General features: G+C 37.1%; 1 protein-coding gene across 4 annotated transcripts in view; it reads right to left on the bottom strand.

Moving 5' to 3' along the window:
• Positions 1 to 23,959, bottom strand: part of LOC150077100 (uncharacterized) — a 49,607-nt gene extending 25,648 nt beyond the window's left edge. Inside the window, exons 1-2 of one of the 4 annotated variants that reach the window (XM_090385594.1) lie at positions 23,894 to 23,943; positions 20,804 to 20,924 (exon numbers count right to left, since the gene is read on the bottom strand). The gene's annotated coding sequence lies outside the window, so the exon portion shown is untranslated. Of the gene's footprint in view, positions 1 to 20,803; positions 20,925 to 23,524; positions 23,755 to 23,893 lie in introns of those variants that run through there. The other 3 variants (XM_090385595.1, XM_090385596.1, XM_090385597.1) reach the window with 3 other exon arrangements.
• Between the last annotated feature and the right edge of the window lie 1,204 nt (positions 23,960 to 25,163).

Here is a 25,163-nt window from a genome sequence, read left to right as displayed (position 1 = left end):
AGTTGATAGGTTAAATAAATTTAAGGAGGAACTGGACAGGCATTTGGAGGGAATGGTGTGATTTTTTTTTTTTTTTTTTTTTTTTGGCTGATGCTGCATAAGCTCCTACACTTGCTTTCTTGCATCATGTGCCACTACTACTACTACTACTACAACAGACAAACCGCTCTTCGCGACGAGGGGTACACGAAAATTTGATAGGGCTAGGAACGCGAGTAGACTCCGCTTTAGTGTACTTGCGCTTTAGACTTTATATGCTTGGGGGAAGGGGTTAGTGGGGCATGATCACCACCATCATAAGGTGGGTTGCGGGTTGTATTTAAGAGACATGTTCTGCATCCTTAAAATTAACTGCAGGAAGTATTAGTACTATATTAGTATTGGCCATATGGTGCAAGGGGGACTAAGGCTTATGCTGCACAAGCCAAAAGAATAATAAAATAATAAATAATAAGAGAAAAAGAAACAGACAACCTATGTATTTCCCTCCTCTCAATACGTAACTATCCAGCTGACCCTTAAATTTCCCTAAACTGTCAGACCTACCGCCCATGTAGGCAGCTCATTCCAGTAATTTATAACTCGCTGGTTAAAATAAAAGTTCCTGCAATCCAGTCTAAATATCTCTCTCCATAACTTGAATTTATGGTCCCTAGTTCTAGAATCATTTATAACCATGAAAAAGTCATCCTGATTTATTTTACTATTGCCTCTCAGAGCCTTTAACACTTCAATCAAGTCGCCTCTACGGTGCCTATTATCCAAGCTGTGCAAACCCACATATTCGAAGTCTTTCCTCATAAGGATGTCCTTTTGCCAATACACCAGAAGAATTACCAATTCCTGGACCCTTTCAAGAAGCTCAGTATCTTTTTTTAGGTGGTCTCCATATAATTAGATGATGGTCTCCATATAATGTGGCCTTATATAATTGGATTATGACATTATCTCTATTAGCAAATGTTCAATAAATCATCAATAGAACACAATGGGCCTTCCTTTCAACCTGTCTACAATGCTCGGAGAACCTTCATGTCTGACCGCATAATAACACCCAAGTCCCTTTCCTCCACTTATTAGTTAAGTTATTTCCGGGTTACTGTTCCCGAGGTGCATGACGCTTTGCTGGATTAAAGCATAGCTGCCACTTTTCTGACCAACCCTGGAGTCTATCTAGGTCTCTCTGAAGAAGCTCTGCTTGGCAGTGATCATTAACTATGCTACCAATCTTTAGATCAGAAGCAAATTTAGACATCATGCCCTCTATCCCTTCATCAATGTCATTTAAGAAAATCAAAAACAACAGTGGTTCCAATACTGATCCTTGGGAAACCCCACTTCTTACATTAACCATTTATCACATCCATTTGCCTCCTGCCCTAAGCCATCCTGCTATCCATCTAAGGATTTTCCCTGTGATTACAACCTGTTCCAGCTTATAATGCAACTGCACATGTGGGAATGAGTCAAACAATGTTGAAATTATTGCCTAAATCCAGCTCGAGTGACTCTGTCAAAATAGCTAACCAAAATAGAACCTGAGGCAAGCATTCAGAAACAGACAGGGCATACAATATGACAAGGATCACTATGTGACTGACCTGATGTTTGCTGATGATAGTGCTATCCTTGCCGGTAACGACGCTGAAGCCACGGACATCCTCTACGACATTGCCCGGTCATACGGTTTGAAGATCAATGCTGGTAAGACAAAGGCCCTGACAACAGATGGGTCGCAAGCCACCATCTATCTCGAAGGAGTCCAGATCGAGCAAGTGCAGGACTTTAAATACCTTGGGTCGCTGGTCCAGGAGAAGAAAGTTGCATCCACCATGGAAATCCACAGCAGAATTGGACAGGCGGCCACTGCGTTCGCCTCGCTCAAATGGTGTCTGTGGAAGAGGACCAACATTTCCACAAAGACTAAAATCCGACTCTTCCGGACTTTGATCCTGCCCATTCTTCTTTACGGATCGGAAACATGGATTTGTCTCAAGTTAGATTTGAACAAACTTCAGGTATTCCAAATGCGATGCCTGCGGCAGATCTTGGGCATCTCTCTTCGCGACCGCATCGCTAATGATACCATCCGTGCCAGCTGCCAACAGCAACCAACCATTGCCGACCAAATCCAGAAGCGAAGGCTTAGATGGTTTGGCCATGTATGTAGAATGGGCACGAACAGAATACCATCCACACTCCTTTGGAGACAACGACCCACCCAATGGAGCATCCAACGGACCGCGCCTAGGAAAACGTGGGCCAAGCAAGTGGAAAATGACTTGAAGAGCTGACGTCTCGACCTTAACTAGGCCAGGACTGACGCCATGGATCGTAAGGTATGGAAGAACATCACAGAGCAAGTCCGAAACCCTGCGGCACCTACAGCAGCATACTGGTTGCGTGGCCAACCGCCTCCCCCAGCTGCCAGCTAAGGACCAAAGAAGAAGAAGAAGCTAACCAGATTTATTAAACATGATTTTCCCTTTGCAAAATCATGCTGCATATCTTTCAGAATTCCATTTCTATCCAAATAATCTTGAATTCCACCCTTGTTCATTGTCTCCATGATTTTCCCTACTACTGAAGTTAGAGTGACTGGTCAGTAATTACCCACTACACCCTTAGAACAGCCCTTATGTACTGGAGATACATTGGTACTTTTCCAATCCAACAGAATCTCTGCTGAGACCAGTGATGCTCTCATAATTAGCCTCAATGTGCTCACTTGCCACCCCTCCTTAAAATTAAAGAGGAGTCTTGTAGCCTGTAGGATTGAAAGTTATTTCATTAAATAATCATGTGAAATTTCAATATCATTAATTACATATTTTTCAACTTCACTCCCATAATTTCTCGTTGACGTAAAAGGTTTTTCTTCTGTAAATATCAACACAAATTAACCGTTGAGTTCATCTGCAACATCAGCTGGAGTATCTAATACTGTTCCACGTCCATTACATATGGGTCTGATCTGGTTTGTCCTCTTTTTTGCATTTATACATGTGAAGAATTCCTTATCTCCACTCTTCCCCAGAAATTTCTCATAATCTGCCTTTCCCATCTAACCTTTTCTGTGGCATTATTACAGATCAATTTATATGGTTGTGATGATATGCTATTCTACAAATGGATTTCGCTAACCTCTTCCAAGGCAAGGATATTTTCACATAAAAGATGTTTTATGTGTACAGGGTACACACGCTTTAATTTTTTTTTTTTTTATATGTAGTATATCTGCATATGACTTGATGGCTTTTGTAAGCCAAGTTCACATATAGTATCTTTTCCAGTGTTTTCTTCACTTGAATTTTGTCTTAAAAAGCTTTCAATTTCCAGCCAACAGAGCTAGGATCAAGGAATTAAATAACATTTTGATGTATGGTAGTGATAATAGTAATTGTGTACATATACTTGAGGGGAAACTATTATGGGGATTGCCACAAAACATAACTGGCAAATGCACAACAAAAGTTTTGCTAAATTCCATAACATGCATAATTCTTTCAACAATTAGGTTGTAAAGATGCAATCTGGCTATCATTTTCTTCTAGGCAGATTCTTTAAAACCAACAAATTTCCTCACAAATAAAACACAATATGCATTATGTATGAGGCACCTTTGTGTGGTGCACAACCTGCATACCTGTACATGGCAGTACTGTATCTGACACACTTGAACACCTTTAGCACTCTGAAACAAGTTTACGGGAATTATGTAATTTCAAGATCACATGCTTCTAAGTAAAACCAAGAGGTTCTCGAGAGGAAGAAAACAAATGATGAGACTTATCTGGGCACTTACACACCTCATAAAACAGAGGGAAATGGAGAATACATGAAAAGCTAATTTTATCTGACCCTCCAACAGTCAAAATAAAAGTAGCTGTTGAACTTGAACAGAGATGAAGCTGATCAAAATCAAAAACCTCAAAAGGAGAAAGTTGTACACCAAGATGGTCCCAAGAATTGAGCAACAAACAAAATGGGCTCAAAACCTGTGAATAAAATCATAACTTTGTATGATGTTGTTTGTTTGTTGTTTTTAGGAGCATTAGCAACTAAGACCATATTGCTCCGGGGATATGCAGTGGTCATTCCCTGACCTTTCCGCATCCTCCGTATTTGGTGGTCACGGGCTCGAACCCCGGTCTAATCAAGAAGCGTGTGCTACGCACTGCTGCTCGTGCCCACCTGGCTACGGAGGCGCCTACTTTGTATGAATAATAGCAACATTTACACAGTTGTGACTACGGAACTAAATGGTGCTTTGATAAGTAGCAGTGATATTGTTAAATAAACATATATGCACACTGGCCAAAATAATATGAACCTCTGTATTAAGACACAAACAGAAGAAATGCAAATAGATGAAAATAAAACTGTGACATGGGGTGAGACACGTTGCTTTATCGAGTATAAAGTCTGTTCAATTGCAGTAATCTAAAGACAGAATGGAGAAAACGTGATCTATCAGACTTTGAAAAAGGTCTTATTGTGGGTTGCATTTAGCCGTAGTCACGATTCAAGAAATGAAAGGCATAGCTGGTTTCTCAAAAACATCCATTTGAAAAGTTTTTAATAACTGGAAAGCAAGCAGTTCTTCCACATCTCAAAGACAAACATGATAGAAAAACAATACTTCAAGGGCAAAGCCATCATACTCTAAGGAGGACTGTATGGAAAAATAAGACATGGATTCAACCAAGCCCATAACTGTCCTATTTCAACCCATACCATGTGGAGGGAACTGAAAAAAAAAGGGTATTGGGTTGCCTGCCTATTCAGAAGTCACTTGTTTTGGAGAAAAACAGAAAAACCCACTTGCAGTGGTGCCAAGAACATTGTGATTGAACAGTGGAACAATGGAAGAACTCATGTGGTCACATGACTCATAGTACACTTTGTTTTGCACTGATGGTAGGCAGAGGGTATGGCAAGAACCTCACAAAGGGATGGACCCTGCTTTCCTTATTATGACAACCCAAGCATCTGGATATAGTATCATGGTATGGGAACATTTTATTGACACTGACCAGGTCAATTGATACCAGTGGAAAGTCAAGTGTCATCCAGGGAGTAACTGAATTTTGTATCAAATCTACTGGACCCTGCAATGTTACACATTTATCCTGAAGGTGCCAACCACTTAATGGATGACAATGCAACAGCACATCGTGCCACAGTTGCGCAAGAATGATTTGAAGACGATTTCCACCATCTTCCCTGGCCCCTACATTAACCTGATCTCAAGCCTACTGAGAATGTGTGGGATATGCTGGAGAGAGCTATTCAGAAACAAAGTTTTCTTCCTTCAAATTTGTCATAGCTATGCAATATTTTGCTGGAAGAATGGTTACAATTAGACAAAAACACACTAAAACACCTTACAGAATCCATGCTGTGCTGCTTGCTGTTATTTGAAACAAAGGTGGCCTATTCAATACCAAATAAAGATTCATATCTTTTTTTACCAGTGTATACGTGTGTATATTCCAGTAATGTTAGTAAATAAATATATACATTCCATGGAAAGTGCTTGGGAACAACCAAAAAACATTTGGTAAATTTACAATAACATGAGAACAAATACACATAGGATGTAAGTTTGCCATGACTGGTTAACACCTAAAAAATCTTACTGCCATTTTCCATTTATCACTTTCTGTACTGCAGCATTTGTGGAGTACACTGAAAAAAAAAAAAGGTTCAATTTGTTTTGTAGTATACGCGCGTGTGCGCATGCACACACACTAAATTGGATACACAGACACAGCAAAACTTACAAATATACAAAACACATCCACTATTATGAGGGACTATCTCACAGTGGAACAAGAAGTTTATGGACACTAGAAGTGTATTTCATAAGAAAAGTTATGGTAATCAGTTGAATACTAGTAGCGTTAGAGCACAGCATGTGTTTTAGCATTGCCACAACAGTTGTGTATACTTCGTGTTGTTATCTACACACCATTATAGAGCAGTAAAAACTTCAGCAGGGGAAAACACAGGGTATCAAAACTCCAACATTCTCCCAGCTGACTGTTTCCCTCACAAGGAACAGTCAAAATTTCTATATAAATAAATAATAAAGGGTGGGTGAAATGAGTAAGTCTGTGAACACGTGTTTTATTAATTTTATTTATACTGTATGCTAACAAGCTTTAGTGGAATCATAATGGGTGACAAAAATTGTACTCTGAAATTACATCCATCAGAAGATAAAATGAAACTGAGCATTCTAATTTTCTTAGTTGAGAAGTTAACTATGTACACAGAATTCTGGTTTGCATATTCATATACCTATTATTGTAGTCATAAAAAGAATAGGTGAATCACCCACCAGTAATTTTCAACCACTGTCCAGAGGAAGAATGATCTCAATTTCATACAGTTAACCAATTTAAAAATGTGTGTGAGTATTTAAGCTTATAGTTATCCATGTGGAAACTAATGTCTGAAACTGTGGCATATCCTGAGAGGGAACTTTCCCCTCAGCCTAGCTTGCTCTTAGTTAGTATTAGCACGAGGACTAAGCCAAACAATGAAAGAAAGCAAAACTTATTCTGCATCATCAAAAAAAGCATTTGATCATAATTTGTCCACCCATCCATTCAAATCTGCTTTGAACTTTATCAGACTCTCTACTTCAAATACCTTAGAAACAACTTATTCCACTGGTCAACAGTGTGCTACTTCCTAAAATTTTATATTCACGATCAGCTCTAGTTTTGTCTGAGAGAGCAAAGAAAGAACTAGTGCTGGGCCCATTATTTTATATTTATTAATGATCAGGCTTAACCTCTAAGTTTGCTGATGATTCAAAGAATGATAGGGTAAGTAATCAGAATAATCAAGGTATACTATGCTACTGCAACAAGATCTAGCTATATTAGGCAGATGGCCTGAGAAGACTGAAGTTTAATATTAGCAAATGCAAGGTACTTCATATGTAGAGCAGTAATCCCAGATTAATGTGCTAGCTCTATGGTACCACACTCAAGACAGTAGAGAATGTAAAAGACATGGGAGTAACTGTGCAGTCAGATATGAAGTTCTCTGAGCAGTACAGACAGGCTGTCAGGAAGACTCATGGGAATTTGTCAGTGATATTTTGCCAGCAGGAATAAGGTGATGATTACCCCACTTTATACAGTTATATACAGAAAATGGTTAGGCCACATCTTGAATACTGCATACAGGTCTGGAAGCCTCATTTTAGAAAGGCCTTCAATCTCTTGGAAATGGATACAAAAAGAGCAACAAGATTGGTGAGGGGAGCAAAAGGGTGCTCTCACCAGGAAAGGCTTCTGGTTCTGCAAATTGTAGCATCTGAAGACTAGCCACCCGTGAGGAGATCCGATTAAGGTGTTTAAGGACCTGAATGGATTGAGTAAGCTGAAACCTTTGATCGTTGGAGCAAAGTTCCATATGGCGTTGCAGAGGTGGGTAGTTTGAATAAAATCAAGGAATTATTCAAACTACCCACCAGCTAAATGCAGGGTCTTACATTTGGGAATAGAAACCTCCAAATAAATTACACACTTGGTGGGATTGAATTAAAAACATTGGAGAAGGAAAGGGATCTGGGAGTTATGATACAGGCATATATGAAAATTTCTGAACAGTGTAAACAGGCAGTCAGGAAAGCCCATGGTGTCCTATTGATGATTTATTGAACATTATCCTGTAGAGATAAAAAAAGAAAAAAAAAAAAATTGCATGCCAAAACAATAAAAAAAAAAAAATGCTGACGCCATATAATAATGGGAAAAGGCAAGGACAAAAAAAAATCCTGTAGAGATAGGGTGGTCATAATCCCACTGTATAAGGCAATTGTAAGACCACATTTGGAATACTGTGTTCAAGTATGGAGACCTCATCTGAAAAAAAAAAAAAGAGATTGAGCATCTTGAGAAGGTCCAAAGATGGGTAACTCGAATGGTGAGATCGACAAAAGGATTGACAGTAAGAGAAAAGACTCCAATTATGTGGGCTGCAGAGCTTGGCAATGAGGCACCTCAGAGGTGAGCTGATTGAGGTTTATAAGGCTCTAAGAGGGATTAATGAAATGAAGGTGGAATTTTCATTGTTATAAAGAATTCCACAACTAGGGGCCATAAATTCAATTACAGGGGTTGAGGTTTAGATTATATTGTAGGAAGTTTTCTTTTAGCCAGCGAGTCGTTGATCACTGGAACAAGGTGCCCTCACAGGTAGTTAAATCTGAGAGTTTGAATAAATTCAAAGGCCAACTGGATACCCATATGAGGAAGAAAGCATATAATTTGTATTTTCTTATCTACTTGGTGTTTTTTTTTTTTGTTTTTTTTTTTGCCAGTGCAACGAATGCCTGTGGCAATTAAAAGAACCAGAAAAACTGTTAGAGGGGATGGGCAGGTGAAATGGCTTTTTTTTTTTTTTGTTTTTTTTGGCTGATGTTGTATAAGCTTGCTTTCTTTCATTTGCCACTACTACTAATGATATCTCCCTCATCCATTTGGATTATTCCTTTGAATTTATTGAATTATTGCTTTGACGGTTTTCTCATTCAGCCCCCTTACAACACGTCTAATGGACATGTTGTAAGTAAATGGACTTCAGAGATCCTCCCTTGTAGGAACACCGCTTAGTACTCATAACAAATTTCCTTTCTTTGGACTCTCCTAGAAGCCTCTCTCTCTCTCTCTCTCTCTCTCTCTCTCTCATAAGGCTTCCATACATGAATAAAAAAACAAAATGTGGTTTCACCATCATTTTATTAAGAAGAATAACATCATTCTCCAGGTCCTATAGACCAGGGGTGACTAATTCACAGCATGCTTGCCATTTGTGATTTGTGCAGCCTCTTGTTATTGGAATGCCTTAAAATGAAAGAGAGAGAAAGAGATACATTTCCAAAATGAATGTCGCAATGTCCCAGAAGTCATCGCCAAATTTTGGAATTATATCAGCAATGTTTTTACACTAATGTGTTACCACCACTGGTATTCACCATGCTGAAATTCTATCATGTGTGATTACTTCAATCACCACTTTCCAGAACACTGAATTGGTTGTGATGGTCTAACACCCTGGCTCTCTCATTCACCTAAAGTAACTCTCTTCAATTTCTTTTTTTTTTTTGGGGGAGGGGATACATTAAAGACAAAACTCAAGTTACACACTGATGACCTTAACCCATCAGCAAGTACAAAAAAGGATTGTTTTCCTCTAAGTGCATGGGGTCACTTTGAACCCAACATGCCTACATTTGAAAAATAATACATTCACAAAAATACATCTGCCCCTACATTTGCAAAATAAAATAGAATCTGCCTACATTTGCAAAAAAAAAAAAAAAGATTTGAAATTGTTCACTTTTTTTGATGCCACTTTTATTTTCAGTCTTTTCTGAACACACCTGTGAAAAATCCTTTAGACCTGTCGGCAATTTAAATGCAAACTAAAAAAACTGCATGATTCAATGAATACCTGTGATTGGATGCCAGCCTATAGATAACAGGAGTGCCAGCTGCAAGAAACATGAAGCACGCATGCATCATCAGTTTGATTCCAGATAATGCATCAATATCACAAAGTCAGATAATGTTACTGACTGGAGGAATGTGTACAGCAATAAAGTCACATTGCTGTCAATAACTGTACATGACAGGGGCCAATCAGCACATGCATATAATTAGATTTAATGTAATTTGTGAATTTTTCCTAAATGTGCAATAATTAATGGAGATTTTTGGAATTTTCATGGAGAAATAAAAAAAAAAAAAACATTTTCAAGAACAGCTCTTAGGAGTTTCAGCTGTGTGGAAAAAGTATATGAAGAGCACGAATTACCGAAATATTGTCTGTAGTCTCGTGAATTCTGCATGAGAAGCGCAGGGATAAAATATAAGATCATGGCTGCAATTGCAAAGAGGTCCAGTAACAGTGCACATATCAAAGTGTTCTGATTTTTGGTATTAAACAGTCAAATGCAACAAAGGGTTAAATTTCATGCATATTAGATACTACATTATTAATCCAGTAACAGATGTTCCAAAAAAGTCACACAGGAAGACATGCAGTTACAATGCATGCTACAATCAATACCTCTCGGGGAAGGACTAAATATTGCTTAAAATGGTGCACTTGTGTGATTCTATTTTTAATTCTGATACAATATTGAATAACAAGAATAAATTATATCTTTAGTAATGCAGCAGTCTTCTTCCAAAAGATATTATTTCTTGACTATGTACAGTGTTTTAGACACTAAAATGGATTCTTTATGGATATTTCAACAGCTATACTTTTCCGATTAAAAAATAATAAATGATATATACTAAAATGAAATTTTTTTTGTCTGTATGATTTTAAATTTAATGATGTTTAAATTTAAGTTGCTATGTTGAACTGGACCCAAAAGCATGGCTGCTGGAGGGTTTACAAGCAGAGTTCTAACTTCTTTTTGGAAAACTACAACAGTCAGCTTAAAAATACCATGTGAATTTAAGGATAGCAAATGTTGTAGACTACATCATTCCAAGCCATGGATCATTTAAATTATTGTTTGTTGTTTGTTTTTTGGTTTTTAGGAGCATTAGCAACTAAGGCCATATTGCTCCAGGAATATGCGATAGCCATTCCCTGACCTTCCCGCATCCTCTGTATTTGGTGGTGACAGGCTCGAACCTCGGTCTAATCAAGAAGCGTGTGCTACGCACTGCTGCTCCTTCCCACCTGGCTATGGAGGTGCCATTTAAATTATTTAACTGAATGTTTAATAAGAGGGAAAAAGTACATATATAAAATTCTGGTTCAGATTCTGCTTTATTGCATTAATCTATAGTCATCACAGACAATTACAAAAAAGTACCACTGACATTCTGATTACACCTATTATTATTAAAGTGAAAAATATTAAATATTACAGAAACACAACAAAAACATCAATGTCAAATTAAATAAGCTGCACAGTATTTTATTCATTTTTACTATATAATATCGGTGTAAATACATTATAGTTAACCCATAAATTTGAACTACGTATGTAGTGTAACAGGCATCGTTTTAATTGTATCTCATATTGCGGTTGCCTTCACAATGAGATAGCTGCTATTGCATTACTTCAAATAAATAACGCTTCTCTAGTAGAGAAGACTGCTGTTATTTATTTTCAGTGGATACCGCCACCCAGATGATCACTTCGAAGCTAGTGGGGTTCATCATCAGTGGGTGGGCAGGTACCCTGGTAATGCAACATGCCATCACAGTTGCAAAGTTATTTCCACAATGAGAGATGTCAAAGGGTGTTGTTAATAATGTATTAGAAAAATAAATGCACAAAGGCATAATTCCTTATGGGCTTAAGTAATTAATTATATAATATCGGTGTAAATACACAATAGTTAACCCATAAATTTGAACTACATATGTAGTGTAATAGGCATCATTTTAATTGTATCTGATATTGTGGTTGCCTTCACAACAAGATAGCTGCTAAAAAATAAATAACAGCAGTCTTCTCTACTAGAGAAGCGTTATTTATTTATTTGAAGTAATGCAATATCAGCTATCTCATTGTGAAGGCAACCACAATATGAGATACAATTAAATACACCATAGTTAACCCATAAATTTGAACTACATACGTAGTTCAAATTTATGGGTTAACTATGGTGTATTTACACCGATATTATACAGTTAATTACTTAAACCCATAAGGAATTATGCCTTTGTGCATTTATTTTTCTAATACTTTATTTTTTTATATATAAAATATTATTACATTGAGTTTAATAACTAAATTTCTCTTTATAATATATTCTTCTTGAATATATCAATACACACTAAATTTTTTTGTGCATATTGACATTTTTTTTCCTTGTCTTAGTTGACTCAAAACCAACAGTAGCCAAATTTTCAACTTAATATTAGTGGCAAATGATACAAGGAAGCAACTCAAACAGCATCAACCAGTGGAAAAAAAAAAAAAAAAAAACCTACCCACCTCATCTGTCCATTCCCCCCTCTAATAATTTGCCTAATTCTTCCTTAAATTTATTCAAACTACCCACTTATTGAATTCATTTAAAGCATTAAACACTTCAATCAGGTTTCTTTGCAGGTGCCTAACTTTTGATTACAATTCTACAAAAAGGAGCAGCTGATACACCTGATCTAACAACAAGTAACATATATATGCAAGAGAAAATCTAAATACTGGCTATTATTATGATTTATAATACACTTTACATCAGTGCTTAGCATTTGTATCATGGACAAAAATGATTTAAATCAAGATGGGAACAAAAAATGGTTTGCACAGAAGACGATGATTCTTAGAACTAGGTAAGTCGCTAATAAGTCTCTTTATATTGTCAATGTGAAATAAAGAAGCATGCAATAAGAACCCAGATTAAAAAATATTCTTTACATCAGTGCTTAGCATTTGTAGTCATTTTTAGCATTTTTACATCAGTGCTTAGCATAAATACTTGACAAAGATGAATCTCTTCCTAGAACTAGCACCACAAAAAGTAACAGGTGAGCAAGATGTAAATTTTGCCTCTCAGAATGTGAAAATAAAACCAATATAACATGTTTTTCCTGTAATAAGTATCTGTATAAAGCTCATGTTACATATTACTATCCCGATTGTTATAACATTAGCAGTCAATTTTATATTTTCTTTTTGAAAATAAATATTTATTTGTGATAAATTTGTGATATTGGATATGTGACATTTGCAATATTGGCATAATATTAGTACAGTACTAATGCCATTAAATTAATGGCAAATTTTGCATTTACTTTTTAAAAATAGGTGTTACTTATGATATCATTTTTGTGTTTGCATACAAAGTTTCTCTACGAAATACTGACTTTTTTTATACAGGAAATTACTCCTGCATTTGTTTATTTTTCAGATTATCCCTATAGATATATCAGTACCATGGCCTGAAGTAATACAAGTATATAGCAAACCAGAGGAGAACAGCAAGGTTGAAAAATACTTTTTACTAAGGCCAGGGGCATGTTGCATGTCTTGTGATAAAAAAGACTGCAAGTTGGTAGAATTGGAAGTACACTTTGAAACAAAAGGTATTTACTGAACATGGCCAGATATCACTGCAGCTTCAGCAAAGCCATAAACTATTTTTGGTATTTCAGGCATATTACTGACATAAAAATTTTGTATTAACTTAAATTATCTCTTCCATATTGAATATAGGTGTATTGGGTGGCTCAGTAAAAACAATTTTTTTTTTAAATTCTTGAAATTATGTAAATGCAAGATCTAGCATTAGCATTAGTAGAGGCATTTGATGCAAGAAAGCAAGCTTATGCAGCATCAGCCAAAAAAAAAAAAAAACCCACTTCCACTTCACCCCTCTGTTCGTTCAAAATACCTGTCCAGCTGAGCCTTAAACTTATTTAGGCTATCAACCTCCACCACAAGGGATGGAAGTCTGTTCCACCAACCAACCACCCGCTGGCTAAAGGCAAATTTCCGCACGTCTATCCTACATCTGTCTTTCCTCAATTTGAATTTATGCCCTCTCAGGTGATTTTTCTGAGCTAGAGGAAGAATCCCATCAGCATTGAGCATGCTTAAACCATTCAAGGCTTTATACACCTCTATCAGATCACCTCGCTGGTGCCTAGTCTCCAGACACTGTAATTTGCAAAACTTAAGCCTTTCTTCGTAAGAGCACCCCTTTGTTCCATTCATTAATCTTGTTGCCCTTCTCTGTACTCGTTCCAGCAGCTCTACATCCTTCTTGAAATGAGGTCTCCAGACCTGTATACAGTACTCTAGGTGTGGCCTGACCATCGCCTTATACAATGGAATAATCACCTCCTTATCCCTGCTGGAAAAATTCCTGTATATCATTGACAATACTCCATGAGCTACTCTTGCAGCCCATCTGCATTGCTCAGAGAACTTCATATCTGCCTGCACAACCACCCCCAAGTCCCTTTCATTCTCTACCACTGTCAGTGTAGTACCACAGAGTTGATACGTTGCTCTGGGGTTGCTGTTTCCCATGTGTAGTACTTTACATTTATCAATGTTAAACTTCATTTGCCACCTCTCAGCCCATCTGCTCAACCTTTCCAGATCCTGTTGCAGCAGCATAGTGTCAGTAGTGTCCTTGACAATCCTGCCAACCTTTGTATCGTCTGCAAACTTGGACATTAAGCCCGATATACCATCATCAATATCATTTATAAATACAGAAAACAATAATGGACCCAACACTGAGCCCTGAGGGACTCCACTAATAACATTAGTCCACGATGAGCAGTGTCCATTGATTACCACTCTCTGTCTTCTCCCCCTCAACCACCCCTTTATCCATAGCAGCAATTTGCCTCCAATGTCACACTGCTCCAATTTGTGTAGCAGTCTTCCATGTGCAACAGTATCAAAAGCCTTTCTAAGATCCAAGTATATAATATCAAAGTTATTCCCTGCATCCAGTTCTTTTGTGACTGCATCATAGTATCCAATCAAGTTGGTCAGGCAAGACTTCCCCTTAACAAAACCATGCTGTGTCTGAGCTATAACTGAAGTCTTGTCTAAATGATCCTGCAGTGCTTCTTTAACCAGTGCCTCCATTACTTTTCCTGGAACAGAAGTTAAGCTCACAGGTCTATAATTACTTGTGTCAGCCTTTGATCCTCCTTTGTGAATTGGGGTCACATTTGCACATTTCCAGTCTATGGGTACCTCCCCTGAGTCCAAGGAAGCTCTCATAATTATGGCTAAGGGTTTGCTTACTTCCTTTGCTGCCTCCTTTAATATAACTGGATAGATCCCATCCACCCCGGGTGCCTTTCTTGTGTTTATCTTCAACAGTTTCTCCTCCACTTTACTCCCAGTTATTTCAAGATTCTGTAGCTTACTGCTAGAGTTGAATACACCTCTGGCATTCCCCTCGCTGAATAACTCCTCATGTGTGAATGTCGATGCAAAATATTCATTTAGTTTGTTAGCTACCTGAGCAGGATCATCAACACTTGACCCATCAATATCAAGTGGACCAATGTGATTCATCCCCTTCCTTCTAGAGTTTACATAAGTAAAGAACTCTTTGCTGTTTTCCTTTGCATCCCTTGCCAAGGATTTCTCGTAATCTGCCTTCGCCTGCCTAACCTCCTTTGTAACTTGGTTGCATATCAACTTGTATCTATCATAGGCTTCTGTGTCATGTGTTAATTTGTATGTATCCCATGCATTTTTCTTCTCTGCCATATGCCTCATTAGTTCATCTGACATCCATTTTGGCCTAAACCTTGAACAATATTTCTTAGTTGGTATGTAAAGCCTAGTAGCTTCCAAGATAAGTTCTTTGAATGCTTCCCATTTTGAATTTGCTGTTGGTAACATCATCAGTTGGTCCCACTGTATAGAATTTAAATACTGTCTCAGTCCATCGTAGTCGCCTTTACGGAAGCAATAACCCTTCCCTTTACCCCTAATGGTAGTTACCTCTTTGAGTAAATCCCACTTCAGCACACTGTGATCACTGCCACCTAGTGGTTCATTTATCTGCAGATTTTTAATGCATGAAGAATCACTGCTGATAATCAAATCAAGAGTATTACTCCCTCTAGTTGCCTCCCGAACATGCTGATGTAGAAAACAATCATCCAATAAATCCACAAAAGTCCTGCTAGTGTGTGAGTAACCAGCCCCCAAATGCCAGTCAATATCTGGGAAATTAAAATCTCCCATTATAAGACACTCTAATTTACTGGCCCACTATATTTCCCTGTACAGTTCCTTATTATACTCATCAGAGTCATTAGGCCTATAGCACACTCCTACTCTCAATTTTGATCTCCCAATGTTTATGTCACACCAAACTGACTCCACACTGCACTGTCCAGCGATGTCGACTGGCTTCACTTCCTTGGTTTTTATGTGTTTCTTAACTAATAACATAACCCCTCCTCCCTTCCTATCCTGTCTATCCTTTCTGTAGACGTTGTACTCCCCAAATTGCAGTTCTGCATCCCTTATATCTGTGTGACACCACGTCTCTGATATCCCAACAATATCTGCCTTCGATGTTTTGAGCAATACCTCAAATTCATCAAATTTATTTACTAAACTCCTAGCATTGGTGTACACGCCAGTATACCTGCACCTGTTTCTATTCTTAGCTACCCTAACACAACCCATGTGTTTACTTGTACCGCAATGGCTCCCAGCAGTCTCTGAAATACCATGCATCTTGTTTTTCAGGCTTCTGCTCATTCTAATAGAAGCAGTGCAAGAATCTCTTTCACCTCTGCCAGTGGCTACTGTCAATCTATTGGTCTTTGTCTCCCCCCAAGCTAGCAGTTTTCCGACCCACCTAACACTGCCTCGATAGCATCAGCAAATATTCTTGCACCCTTTCTATTTAAGTGTATCCCATCCCTGTAGAAGCAATCTCTCCTGTTAACAAGTACAGTATAATCACTAAAATCAAACAATCATCATCATCATCAGCCATTTTCAATCCACTGCAGGATGAAGGCCTCTCCAGCAACTTTCCAGTTCCTTCTGTTTTGAGCACTGGCCATCCATTTACTACCCGCAAACTCATGAATTTCATCTATCCATCTCCACCTTTGTCTTCCAGGTTTTCTTCTAGCTCCTCTTGGATACCATTCTGTTATTTTCTTAGTCCATCTGTCATCATGTCTTCGAGCTATGTGTCCTGCCCAAGACCATTTTAGTTCTTTAGTTTTGATAAGAAAGTCCTTTACTTGAGTTTGCTGCCTAATCCATGTGTTTCTCTTCTTATCTAACAGTCTGATTCCCAATATAATTCGTTCCATTCTTCGCTGTGTAGTTCTCAGCTTCCATTCTTTTGGTGAGTGCCCAAGTTTCACTTCCATAAGTCATGGTGGGGAGTATACATTGGTTCATTATTTTACGTTTCAGACAAACTGGGATATTGCTCTTCAGTATGTGACTATATTTCCTGAATGCTATCCATCCAAAATTTATTCTTCTCTTGACTTCCAGCCATTTATCATTATTACAGCTAATAACTTGTCCCAGATAAGTATATGACTCCACCTTTTCAATTACTGCTCCTTCAATCATTATTTCCCTTTCTGTGGCATACTTGTTCATCATTACTTTTGTTTTAGCCATATTCATCTTTAGTCCAAAATCCTTACTAACCGTGCATAACTGATTAAGATTTTCCTCTAATTCTTTGGGATCGTGGCTTATGACCACAATGTCATCTGCAAATCGTAAATGGTTTAGGTACTCTCCGTTCACATTGACTCCTTTCTGCGACCAGTCTAATCTTCTGAAAGCTTCCTCAAGGGCAGCAGTAAACAGCTTCGGAGATATTGTGTCTCCTTATCGAACTCCTTTTTCAATTTTAAATTTCCTACTGTCTTTGTCTAGTCTAATAAAGGAAGTAGCACTCTCATACATTTTCTTCAAAATCATAATATATGGGGTATCTGTGCCTTGTCTTTGCAGTGCCCGAAACATTGCCTTATGCTGTATGGAGTCAAATGCCTTTTCATAATCCACAAATGCCAGGCATAATGGTGTTTTATATTCATTTGCTTTCTCCATTAGCTGTGATATTACATGAAGGTGATCCATAGTTGAGAATCCTGTCCTAAAGCCAGCTTGCTCTTTCGGTTGATTCTCATCAAGTATTCTTTCTAATCTGTTAGTAATGACCCTTGTGAACAACTTGTAGATGTGGGATAACAAGCTAATTGGTCTATAATTTCCAATTTCTGATTTATCTCCTTTCTTATGCAGCAAAACTATGATTGCATTATTCCACTGCTTAGGCGTCACACCTTTTCTAATGCACTTTGTGAAGAGCCTTGCCAGTTTTTGTGTTATGTCTCTTCCTCCCAATTTTAACAACTCTACAGTAACTTCATCTTCCCCCCGGGGCTTTCTGATTCTTCATTTTCTTCAATGCATGTTCTACCTCATCAGGAAGAATATCAGGTATGTCGTATGTATTGCTACTTTGCAATCCATCTTCCCCACTGCTGGCATCATTCCCCTGCTCCTTGTATAATTCTCTATAGTAGTCTTCTGCTATTTGAATTATGCCTTCTCTGCTGTTTATAAGTACACCATCACTGTTCTTCAGTTTCAGTATCATTTGTCTTTCTGTATTACTGCTCATGGCTGCTGATTTAAATCCTTTGTTTTCCCTTAATGCTTGTTCTACTTTTCTTGTGTTAAGTCTTCTTATGTCCTCTCTGAGTCTCTTTCTAATGGCTTTGCATAACTCAATATCCTCAATTTTCTCCCTGTCAGTGTTTTTCTTGCTTTTCATTTGTCGTCTTCAGTTCATCATGACAAGTGTTTCTTGACTAATTTTTTCTTCTTTGGATTTCTTTTTCCCTATAGGGTTCTTGGGCTTTATCACTTTCAGAAAGTTGTAATATTTCTCGTCGATATCTTGGTCCTGAGCAGTCTGCAGAAGCTCAAACTTGTTCTTAAGTTCCAGTACATACTGCTTTTTCTCCTCTTCTGTTATCTCAAAGACCTTTGTATTATTTACTCGAGTCAGTTTTTTCCTTTCCTTTCCTACATCTATATCAAGTGTACATCTTACCATTCTGTGATCACTTCCAACATTTACCTTATTCAGGACGGTAACATCATTCACAATATATCTTCTGTTAGTGAGGACGAAGTCGATTTCATTAGTAGTTAATCTATTTGGACTCTTCCATATCCACTTTCTGTTCATCCTTTTCTTGAAAAAAGTGTTCATTACTGACAGTCCTTCAGATTCTGCAAATTCCACAAGTCTTTCACCTCTTTCATTTCTTTCACCAATTCCAAAATTTCCTATAGTTCCCCTTTCTGCGCTGTTTTGTCTTTTTCCTACCTTAGCATTGAAGTCCCCCATAATAATAGTGTAGTGGGTTTTCTGCTCATCTAGAAGACTCTCAATTTCAGTGTACATTTCTTCAACCTCTTCATCATCATGGCTCGATGTTGGTGCATAAATCATTATAATCTTTAGCTTGTACCTCTTAGAAATCTTGAGTATTTGTCTTGACACCCTTGGTGATGAATCAAAGAATAAAGTATGCTTATTCAAATAAAATTGCTACATCATATATGAAAACCAGCTATCTTGAAAATGACTTTATTCGTCTCTTCAAATCTGTAAGCACATTATTGAAATTCAAGGACAGATTCAGAAAGAAGCAGGACAGTTGGATCTGCTCTTATTACCTGTTTAAACCCCTCTAAATATAATTTTTCAGCTCAGTACAAATCTGGGATACTATTCCATCTGATACTTGCAAATGCTACATACTTCTGAATTAAGCATGGTTTATTCAGTCTCTTTAGCAGGGCTCTCACTTATGTCTAAAGGCACCACTCACCAGTCAAAATACAAAACTGATAATAAAAAAAATTTCACTTTTAGTAGTAGTAGTAATAGAAAATGATGCAAGAAAGCAAGGTTATATAGCATCAGCCAAAAAAAACTTACACAGTTCGCCCACCCACACCCTCCAAGAATTTGTCTTGTTTTTCCTTGCATTTATACAACTCATCCACTTCCACAACAACAAATGGACGCCTGTTTCAACAATGAACCACCCGCTGGCTAAAGGCAAACTTCTGCACATCTATCCTGCAAACATCCTTCCACAATTTGAATTTATACCCCCTCGTGTGTGGTCTCAGCAAGTGAAAGAATGACAACGCTGCAATTTGCAAAACTGAAGCCTTTTTAGGTAAGAGCACCCTCTTGTTCCCTTCACTAATCTGGTTACCTTCTCTGCACCTGTTCCATCAGATCTATATCCTTCCTAAAGCGAGGTCACGAGAACTCTATAAGTACTCAAGATGCAACCTAACTATAGCCTTATACAAAGGGATAATCACCTCCTTATCCCTGCTAGCAGTGTTTCTGTATACCATTGACAAAACCCCATGAGCTGTCCTGGCAGCATGTCTGCACTGTTCAGAGAATTTCATATCCGACTGCAGAATTCCCCCAGGTCTTTTTCGTTCTCCACTACCTTGAGTGTAGTACCACACAGTTGATAAGTTACTCTGGGGTTACTGCTACCCATATGCAGTACCTTGCATTTGTCGATGTTAAACTTCAACTGCCAATTTCTCAGCTCATTGACCCAATTTTCCTAGATCCTGTTGCAGTAGCTTACCCTGATGACTGTCATTAACCACCCTGCCAACCTTTGTATCGTCTGCAAACTTAGACATTAAGCCCGAATATACCTTCATCAATAACATTGATAAAAACAGTGAGCCCAGCACTGAACCCTGGGGAATTCCACTAATAACATTAGTCCACGAAGAGCAGTGCTCATTGATAACCACTCTGTCTTCTTCCATTTGACCATCCTTTTATCCATAACAGTAACGTGCTCTTAATGTCACATTTCTCCAGCAGTCTTTTATGTAGAACAGTATCAAATGCCTTCCTGAAATCCAAGTATATGATGTCAAAATTATTTTTTGCATCCAGTTCCTTGGTCACTGCATCATAGTAACTTATCAGACTGTCTCTTAACAAATCCATGCTGAATTTTCTTATGTATAAAGTCAGGAGAATAAAATATGCTCCTAAGTATTAGTGTTAATAGCAACAAATGATGCAAGAAAGCAAGCAAACATAATCCAAAAAATAAATAAGTAAAGCCAAAACTTCAAAAATGCCTTCTGGCTTTTTTGAAATCCTGGCTATTGTTAAAAATGATGGACAGGTGTATTACCTGTCATTAATTTTTACATGTCTAGTTCTTCCTTGAATTTATTCAAATTACCTACCTCTAACATGGGATGGGAATTTGTTGCAACAATTGACCACCAGTGGCTGAAGGCAAATTTTGACATATCTACCATGCAACCAACCTTCCACAGTTTGAATTTATGTTCTCCCATGTGTAGTCTGGACAAGAGGAATAATTAGAAAAATTGTAAAAAAGCTTATACAATTTTTAAAAAACACAAAATTATTAATACAAAATAGGTACGAAAGTGAATATTTATTTAGAATTAGAAAAGAAATTGCAACAAATTACATATTTAAAAAAGCTGACAAATACCACAAACAGCATAAAATACAGAAAAATAACAATATTTTTAATAAGCAGCTGCCTCTATAATACTTTTTTTTTCCCTACATTTTTTGACTGCATTCTTCACCTCTTCATATGACAACAATTTTGTAATATCATTTTCTATAGAGAATAGGAAGATAATTCAGTCTTTCCATTAGCATGGTTGATCAAAATTTGTTTATTATCATTGATAGTTTAGAAAAGTTTCTTTCAGCTTCACAACTCGTTATTGGTAATGTCATGTAAAATTTTAGGATTGTTATCAAATTTGGGAAAATCTGTCAAGTTTCTTTCATACATGAGCTGTAAGATTTCAGGGCATTTCAAGTTTTCTTCTGCAGTGACTAATCTTAAACACTCTTTGAATTGATGACACTCTTTAACCAGTTTGTCGTCGATATCCTCATTGTAGTGGCGTATTTTTAGTTTTATGTTATCTTCGTCGATGTCAGTATTTTGTGTAAAATCAGCAATCTGAGTGGAAAGAAACAGCAGTCTTGACCAATTGTGGTTAAAATTTACAATATCTTTATAAAAAATTTACAAATTTTATAAAAAAATATGACCATGTGGATGCAAGAAAACAGATATCCAAAGGCAATCCTGGAATGGATACCTCCTGGAAGAAGGAGAAGAGGAAGACCTAGGAGGACATGGATGGATGAAGTACGGGAGTGCATGACAGACTGAGGCTTAACCGACCAAGACACCCTGAACCGCACTTTATGGCGAGAAAAAATTCCTACCAAGAAATAACTTGTAGGCTGAGGAAACCCCTGTAAATGGAAACACTCCTCTTGAAGAAGATGATGTGAATACATTGCTCGGGCCAATCCCAGGGCCTTGGAATGGGCCCATGCAAGTGATGGCCCAGAAGCTTAAGCTTCATTAGCTTCATGGTAAATCAGCCTCTGATAGCAAATGTACATGGGAATAAGTCTAATTTATTTACCCTTTGATGTCATTCATTTTTAAAGCATATAAACTACTATTTTAGAGAGGTTATGATGGATGTTGCTGGACAATTTTACAAGCTTGAAATATAAACCTCTATTAACCATATATATTTCTTTTCCATATATATTAACCCTTTATATTTCTTTTTACAGTTTCAGTTTAGTCTATTTTTCTGGCATATAAATTTTAATTATGTTGTTGTTATTTGGTTTTTAGGAGCATTAGCAACTAAGGCCATATTGCTCCGGGATATGTGGTGGTCATTCTCTGACCTTTCCGCATTTTCCATATTTGGTGGTGACGGGCTCGAACCCCGGTCTAATCAAGAAGCGCGTGCTACGCACTGCTGCTCCTTCCCACCTGGCTACGGAGACGCCATTAGTCTATTTTTCTGGCATATAAATTTTAATTATAGATACACACACAGGGTATTTCTAAATTACACCAAAAATATTACAGGAGTAGCTCTGTGTACAAAAGCAGGTAAAAAAGTTCATGTAAACATGTCCAAAAGATATGGTCTGTTGTATGGTATGTCATTTGGATTATAAAAATGGAATTTTCAATTATGAAAAATAATAAAAAACAAATAAGAATAAACAGACATCTTTGTATATATTTGATTGTATATATTTTGGAATTATTCATACATATAGTATGAATAAATATTGCTTGGTATGTCTGCTTATTGTTATTAATTTTTTTTATATTTTTATTCCTTACTATTCAGAATTCTATTTCTTTTTATAATTCAGAAAATTGGACACGTTTATATGAACTTTTTCTGTTACCATTTTTTGTATGTAAAACTGTCAGTACAATTTTGAAACATTGTGTGTATGTGTGTGTATATATATATATATATATATATATAATTAAAAGTTTCTCTAAGTGCATTGGCGCTCCTGAGCAAATTTCAATTTGAAGTACACCAGAATTTTCTTTTGGGTAAGGCTGAAGATAACAGTTGATGCCTTGACTTATAAAAAATTATTCAGATGTTGTTTTGGAGTTCTGATAGTCTCTTTGGACAGGACTGAAACAACAAAACCCACACTGAGGCTTTCAATTCGAATGGATTCAATCACGTGTTTCGTAAATACAGCAACTCCTTTCTCGCTCTTTCATTTGGTCTCATGTAATGAATTTTATATTCCGAATTTGTCTGGTAAAACCTGGGGTTAAGAAAGTTGCACTGGGACTCGAATTGGCATTACTTTACTTAATACATTTACTCTTATCTGACTAGTGAATCTAAACACTAGAAAGGGTAACCAACCTTTAATCCTGTGAATAGGATGATTTTTTTTTTTTCTTTTTTACGAACTGACGCACATTCCGTTTATAAGTTTAATACTATTTTGTCTCAAAAATAAGAAAATTTAACGTCCATATCACTTTTCACGATAATTCTATAAGCACCCATTATAAGAAATAAATTTTCATTTAGCTGAAATTTGCATTACCTTACCTTATCAAATAATAATATTTGGGCACATGTTCATCTGAATCCCTCTGCAAACAAAACTTCTGATGACATTATCATTTCATATCTTATCCACTTATGCTGTGCACGTATATAAACAATGTGAAGTGGACTTATATCTCCAAAACATACTTTTCCAAATCTTAAAAAATGACACATATTCCACAAACACGCACTTCAGCAAAAACATATATATCTTCACTTCACTTTAACATACATCTGACATTACTCACATAAGAAAAACTGACGCTCGCAACGCACAAAATTTATATTATTTATTTAAAAATACATAAAATTCCAATAACTATGCTGATTTTGACTTCGAAAAAAAATTACGTAAAACACTTCATTCACCTCTTTGATGTTCGATCTACGCATCACATCCTTTTTGGACTCCTCGTACAACCTCAGAAGTAATTCACTAATAACCCGCTAGGTGGCAGCTCTAAATAATATAGCCTAGCGACCTCTCTCCACTAATATGAAACTCAAATAGGTTTGCGACGTGATATTCATTTATTAAAATATTTATCGTGGTTTAAAAGTACCGCAATAGTTATTGCTTTGGTAAATATTCACCCCGAAGAAAACATTTAATTTAAAGACAGAATTAAATCCGGTTAATCTTTACAAGCTGGTACCCTTCCGGTTAGTTTCGAGGAGGCGTGGTGTTTATCTCTCCCTTAATGCTGTTTTAAAATCGGGAACTCGTTTTCCAGTGGTGGGAATCACTAATTAGGGCGTTTATGCAAATATTTTAAAAACCAGTTCTCTATCACCTTACTCCCCCTTTTCAAGGTATTAAAAAAAAAAACAGACCAAAAGTAGCGTAGCTCGCATGGCGTTCCGTGTGACACGGCCTTTAGGGACCGGTTCGGCGAACTCGGGAAATTCTAGGGACAGGTTCGCGCGAACAGGTGCGAACCGGCTAAATACCACCACTGACCCGAACTAAGACTAACCATAGTGGGCTAGACATGTCAATCACTGCTGCTCGCAATGATTAACCGGAAGATTATAAGCTTGTAAAGTGTAACCTAAAATCCAAATAGTAAGAGCTATTTATGATGAAACACCCAAATCACAACATAATTTAGTATTAGTATTAGCAAATGATACAAGGAAGCAAGCTTATACAACATTAGCGAAAAAAAAGTCCTTCATTTATTTATCTATTTATTTTAATAAAATTCAAACTTGCAACTGTAATTTAACGAATTTAGAGATTTCAACTCTAATACGGCATAATGCTAGAGCGAGAAAGAGTACAATACACAAATCAAGGAAATATAATAATTATAAAAAATTATTATAATATAACAATAATTTTTATAATGTATATTCAGGAGCATTCCTAGGGTATGCGGCGCCCAGGTGCGAATTAAAATTTGGCTCCCCCCCTTTAAAATTTTCTTCATATGTGTATGTAAGTTACACATTTTCAGGCGCCCCTTAAAGGTTGGCGCCCGGGTGCAATGCACCCATTTCACTCTCGGGATGGCCCGCCCCTATGTATATTTTTCACATTAGAGGATTTGTGTCATTAAATAATTTCACAAGCTTAATGAGAAACGATCACAAGTTGTCACGATATTGCACTTCAGATAAGCAACATTTATCAAAA

The sequence above is a fragment of the Mastigoproctus giganteus genome, chromosome 12 (assembly GCF_048544385.1).
Source record: "Mastigoproctus giganteus isolate SK-2022 chromosome 12, ASM4854438v1, whole genome shotgun sequence".
Classification (NCBI taxonomy): Eukaryota; Metazoa; Arthropoda; class Arachnida; order Uropygi; family Thelyphonidae; genus Mastigoproctus; species Mastigoproctus giganteus.
This window is presented reverse-complemented; position numbering and strand designations above follow the sequence as displayed.